General features: G+C 41.1%; 1 pseudogene; it reads left to right on the top strand.

The window, feature by feature from the left end:
* The first annotated feature begins 4,776 nt into the window (after window positions 1-4,776).
* On the top strand, window positions 4,777-5,135 carry LOC142457844 (small ribosomal subunit protein uS10-like; annotated as a pseudogene).
* Window positions 5,136-6,607: the final 1,472 nt, after the last annotated feature.

Below are 6,607 nucleotides of genomic sequence, written 5' to 3'. Positions count from 1 at the left end.
TGGAAACAAAGAGGAAGGATTAGTGGTTGGAAAGAATGCCTTGGTGATGGAAATGAAGCTGAAAAATCACATTACAAAAATGTTTGGAATGTTGATGGCAACACATGTACAAGTGTGCTTAATACTATTGAATTATTGATTATTATAAGAGCCCACCAATAAAATAATTAATTAAGCATCTTTTTCAAGGCTAGCAACTTCTTTATTGAAAATATTTTTAATCAACATCACACATTGAAACTAGTATACGAATCTCGACAGAGGAAATACACAGGAATCAAATAGACTCCATCTTTGGGAAGAGATGATGAAGAACCTCATTTTCAGCAGCTAACATGCAAGTCCAGGATGAAGCTGAAGAAAATTAAAACAAGTCAATGAGAGACAAAATGCAACCTTGAGTTTATCCCACTTGGATTTTGGGGACATTAAAAGAATAGATTTAACTCATTGAACACTAATGACAGAAACCTGGTCGTGGGATGACATTAAGAAAATCATTCTTGAAGAAAGCAAAGGTAATTTGAAAGAGAAGAAAAAATAAAAAAGAAAAGATCAAAGTTCATGTTAAAAGAGACTGAAATTTGCTGTTGATTATTGAGTAGCTAACACATATGGAAAAAATAAAAGACTTGAACAGAAAAAGTCAAAGGGCAGCTCAAGAAGAGAACATAGAATATTTTAATATAATGTGTGCAAAGTCTTGGAGTGAGAAAGTATAAAAGGAAGGATGGTTGAGCATAGATGAAGCTTAAGGAACTGAAGAAAATAGTCAAACTTTGAGTTGCAATATTAAAAGATTCTATGGGCAAAATTGAATTTGAATTACAGTACTGGGGAAGAATATTGAAAGTACTGGGGAGGGCCAAAAGAACCAACAGATCTGTTATGGAAGAAATACAGCCAGAATATTCCTTAGAGTCAGGGATGGCAAGACTTTGTCTCATGTACTTTGGCCATTTTGTCAGGACAGACCAGGCAAGGACATCACCTGGTAGAGCAGAGGGGCTGTGAAAAAGAGGAAGGGCCTCAACAAGGTGAATTGACACAGTGACATAAGGAGCTCCAGAATCGGTTTAGTTGGGAGGATGGCAAAGGACATGAGGGCCTTATGGAGAGGACCAGGTGGCATTTTGCTGTGTTGTCCATAGGGTTGCTCTGAGTTGGCACTGACAACAGCAACCACAATGGGTAGAATATTGCACAATGCAGGAAGCAGCAAAAGAAGATAGAAGGAACGTACAGAATTAAGGTACCAAGAAGAACTGGTAGACAAGCAGCCATTTCAAGCAGTAGCACATGATGAAGAACTGATGGAATTGAAGGAAGAAGTTCAAGCTGCACTGAATGCATTTGTGAAAAATAAGGCTCCAGGACTTGAGGAACACCAATGGAATGTTCCAGAAAACTGATAGAACCCTGAAAGCACTCGCTCCTCTATTCCAAGAAATTTGGAAGACAGTTAGCTGGCAAACTGCCTGGTCAAGATCCTTATTTGTAACCAAAGAAAAATGACTCAACAGAATGTGGAAATTATCAAGCAACATAATATCACGTGTAAGCAAATTTTTGCTGAAGATCATTCAAAAGCAGTTGCAGCCAGTACATAGGGAGTCACCAGAAATTCAAGCTGGATTCAGAAGAGGATGTGGAAGAAGGGATGATATCAGCTATGGTATTTGAAAGTACCCTGGGCTTCCAGAACAATAAATCTGTCTGTCTTGGAAGAGGTGCGGTCATAATGCTCCTAGGAATGGGGGACGGGGAGACTTCATCTCACATACTTTGGGCATGTTATTAGGCGAATCTAGTCTCTGACAAAGGACATCATGCTTACTAAAGCAGAAAAGCAACAAAAAAAGGAAGATCTTCCATGAAATGGATCGACACAGTGACTGCAACTATGGGCTCAAACACAATTGTGAGGATGGTGCAGGATGGGCAGTGCCTGGTTCTGGTTTACACGAGGTCACGATGACTGGGTACTGACGATGGCACCTGACAACAACCGAACATGCAACTGAACAAATGGGTTTCGGAGTTAAATCCTTTAGTGGGTGTCTGCTCTCCAATTTCTACTACTTGCTTAATGGCATAATTTCCCAAATGCATTATCTATAAAATAGAGGTAGTAATAATAGTTATTTTACGAAAGTTTTCTGAAGGTTAAATAAGAAAAGACATTTAAGCAATTAGGACAAAGCTGGAAAGTATGCAACATTAGACACTTGCACTTATTATTAAGTAATCACTTTTAATAACTGTATAGTTAGTTGCTAAGGAGATCCCTTTTAATACACTGTTGCTGCTGTTAGCACAGTTGAGTCAGTTCGGACCCATAGCGACCCGGTGTACAAGGAAAGGGAACACTGTCCGGTTGTGTGCTATCCCCACCGTTGTTCTTATGTTCGAGTGCATTGTTGTCACCACGTGTCATTCCATCTTGTCAAGGGCTTTCCTCGCAAGACGTCCAAACTACATGAGGCAAAGTTGCACCATTCTTGTCTTGTCTCTAAGGGGCATTCCGTATGCCCTACTTTCTGATTTTGTTTGTTCTTTTGACTATTCATGATATGGTACTTTCAATATTCCTCACCAGCTCCATAATTCAAATGCCTCAATTCTTCTTCAGTCTTCCCAATACACCTCAGTTAATTCAATACTCTTCATAAGCACGGTATTCATAGGAGAGCTTCTTTGTGGCTTTGATGCATGGTCTCATTCATTAAAGTAGAAAATACTTTATTGAACAGCGAGCTCTGGTGGCTGCTATCTGAACAGTTAGCAGTTCAAAAACACCAGCAGCAAGATGAAGCCTTCCCCTCCCGGAGAGATTTACAGTTTTGGAAACCCACCTGGGCAGCTCTTCTCTGCCCTCCAGGGCTGTGATGAGTCAGGTTGCAGTGGTTTTTTATTGAGCAAATAACTGTAAGAAATAGCACCAAATAGGTGTCCTACTTGCATATAGATCTTGTTATAACTCATCATTCCTCCAGATATGTATCATAAACCAAAGTAATGCAAGTATTTTAACCATTATATATAAATAAATCATCATCACGGTACTCCACAATGTATACCATGACATAGTGCTTCTGAACAGGTAGTAGTACGTTTTCCTGGCATTCTACTGAAGCATTCTACTCCTGTAGAGAGTTAGTCTTCAATACTCACCAGTTCTACTCTGTCCTGTAGGGTCACGAGGAGTCAGAATTGACTCAATGGCTATGTGTTTTGAGACACAGCCTAAGGGCTTTTGTTTTTGTAAATATTCTGACTATTATATTTGGCAAATAATCTACTGAACCACTACCAAGAATAATTGGGCTAAATTTGTTATTTATGCTTCCATAGATGATTAATTGCTTTCATTGATTGCTAACTTTGTATTATATTTCTGTTATTAAATGAAGGGTGTGCTCAAACAAACAAGAAAAATATCAGTGCAAGTGACACTTATTATTAGTTGCCACAAAGTCTGCTCTGTCTCCTGAGGACCTTTGTTTCAGATATAGCAGAAGGGGATCATTCCCGGTACGGCGTCATCTTCTTGATTCTAGGCATTTCTGAGTCTGCTGTGAAGACTGACGCTGACATAGCAATGACAAAGTGCCTGTAGCTCACGAGGAGTGATGGGAATTCTAAACAACCTAATTGAGTGAATTCAGAAATCAACAAGCATTCCTTTTAAGATGACTTTAAATTTGTAACTTACCTGATTCCAGAAGACCATCTAGATTATTAAGGTGACAAAAATGTGTATTGAATCAGTCATTCTCTCTGTGGGCAGCTATTTAAAAAGTTAAAATCTAGATAACTTTCTTTATTGGCCAAGAGAAAATATTGAGCTAGATGATGAATAAGAAGAATTGGTTTGGAATTTGACTTCTGTCTGCTATCATCCAGGAGCCCCGGTGGCACATGGGCTAGGGGTTTGTCTGCTACCAGCCAAGTTGGCCATTCACACCTATTAGCTGCTCTGAGGGAGAAAGATGTCTGCTCTTATAAAGGGTCATAGCCTTGGGAACCCTAAAGAGCAGTTTCCCCTCTTCTCGGCTCACCACGGGTTGGACTGTACTAGGGAGCGGTGGCATTGATTCTTTTGGTTGATGCTTCATTCAGCCTCTGGACACATGCGCTGTTTTAGACCTTTGCCAATTGGACAGGATATTTTATTCTGAGAGGAGCTTGGATCTTCATGAGTTTGGGTGGGACTAGTGAAGCGATAGGATTTCCCGTAGGGATTTTGAGTTGATAGGGTTTCCTGTCGGGATTTTGAGGAGATAGGTTCTCTTGTAGGAATTTGCTTTCACTTCTGTAGAGTTTAGGGACACTTGGAGGGAAGAGTATGGAAATTCACACAAAATAGCTTTTGTTACATTTTTAAATGGTGCCGAAATTGGTAAAACTCTGGGATAGAAATCCAAGAAATAAACAAAACCCAGGGTGTTGTGTTAATTGAGGTACATGTATTTTGGTTATTCTTGCTGTGTGATAGACTACCTCCCAAATAACTAGCACACAACAATCGCCATTGTCGTTTGTCCACATATTCTGTAGTACTGACTCTGGGCAAAATACAGTGAAACCAATCATATCTGCATAGTCTCTTCGAAATGTGAGACTTGCACTTATCTGAAGGTCCTTTCCGTTATGTGTGTGGTGTTGGGATGATTAGAAGACTATGGTTCTTTTTGAGGAAGACACTGTCGTCGTCCCACCATGCTCCGTCCCCTGCTCCCATTCCTCACTCACTGTCATGAAGCACTCCGCCACATGGCATTTAAGGACACTGGAAAGATACCTGTGGAACCAGAGGTGGCCATTCACCGCATTAGAATGACTCTGACCAGCGCAACATGACGTCCTTGGAGAAAGTGTGTGCTGACTGGATCAGAGGGGCTAAGGAGAAGACCCTGAAAGTGAAGGGACCAGTTAGGATGCCTACCAAGACTCTGAGAATCACGACCAGGAAAACTCCCTGTGGTGAGGGTTCTAAGACCTGGGATCGATTCCAGATGAGAATCCACAAGCGTCTCATTGACTTGCACAGCCCTTCTGAGATAGTGAAGCAGATCACTTCCATCAGTATTGAGCCTGGAGGAGAGGTTGAAGTCCCCATTGCAGATGCTTAAATCAACTATTTTAATAAATTAACTTATCTGTTGGTAAAAAAAGAAAACTACCAAATATACTCAAATATAAGCCAAACCCGAGTATAAGCCGAGGTACCTAATTATTACCTGGGAAACCAGAAAAACTGATTGACTTGAGTATAAGCCTAGGGTGGGAAATGCAGGATGTGAATTAACACAGAGACCAGAGGGGAGAGATGGAGCGCAGCCACAGACACATCCTTACCAGTTCAGCTGCCAGTGTAAGTGAATCACTACAGGTGCTTCTGCGAATTGGAGCCGTCCACATCATAGGACAGCTCTGATTGGTTAGATGTGAGTAAACAAACATTCGCAGCCCTGCAATATCAGCAGGGCTTTGAATAAACATTGGAGGAATGGCAATCACCCATGAGATGTTACACCTCGCTGGGGTACCACTGACCTGTGTATAAGCCGAACCCGTTTTCAGCTCATTTTTTTTTTGTGCTGAAAAACTTGGCTTATACATGAGTATATACGGTATGTTTGCCAACCAGAAAGTCCACATGTAGCATCTTCAGACACCTTGACTTTCCCACATGATGATGGCTTTAGGTAGTTACACCTTTTACATGGCGTATAGAGCTGCAAGGATGAGTATTACGAGGAACATAATAGAAGCTACATCTCACTTCATGACATAACCTTGGAATTTATACAAGGTCAGAGTACTATATTGATTAATAAAGCTACTGGCCTGTCCAGATTCAAGGGGGAGGGGCCATAGGCAGCATCTTTTAGTGATAGAAATGGCAAGCTTTATATAAAGGAGAACATGGGAAGGAGATTTTGTTGCGACACGATCACATAGGGTAGAAGCCATGTCTGACCTTCATTAGCTACTGAAAGGGAAGGAGAACCTAACTCCACATCTGTGGACAGAAGATTCCTATGCGCAGCAGTCAGACATGCCTCCACTCTCCATCCTTCTCTACGCTCTTCTCATGCTAACCAAACCTACCAAGGCGCCCTGCTTCTCTGCTGGGTGGCGGCCCCCGCTTTCTTGATGGTCATGGGAGACATTTCCTGCTTCTGAAATAACTCATTCCATGAGGAATGGTAAAATGGATCAATCCCTTCCTTAAAGTCTCTGCATTTTATTTGCATGCTACTGTCCAGTCACTTAAGGAGGCCTGGTGGCGTAACGTATAGGCTGTTACCCACAAGCTCAGTAGTTCAAAACCACCAGCTTCTCTGCAGGAGAAGGAAGAGGCTTTCTACTCCTGCAAAAATTTACAGTCTTGGCAACCCACAAAAGTCTGCCATTACTGATTCAATGGCAGTAATTTGGTGTTGGGCCCAGACTGTGGAATGACGAACCATACAAAGCAATTTCACTTGACTGCAGGGTCCTTATTAAAAAACAAAACAAAACAAGAGCAACAAATAAAATAATTTGCTAAAAGAGTATATAGAGTCTGGGAAAGCTTATGGGAAGCTGTTAAATTAAT

The sequence above is a fragment of the Tenrec ecaudatus genome, chromosome 10 (assembly GCF_050624435.1).
Source record: "Tenrec ecaudatus isolate mTenEca1 chromosome 10, mTenEca1.hap1, whole genome shotgun sequence".
In the NCBI taxonomy this organism is placed as follows: domain Eukaryota; kingdom Metazoa; phylum Chordata; class Mammalia; order Afrosoricida; family Tenrecidae; genus Tenrec; species Tenrec ecaudatus.
The sequence above is the reverse complement of the archived record's forward strand: the minus strand, read 5'-3'. Positions and strand labels throughout refer to the sequence as shown.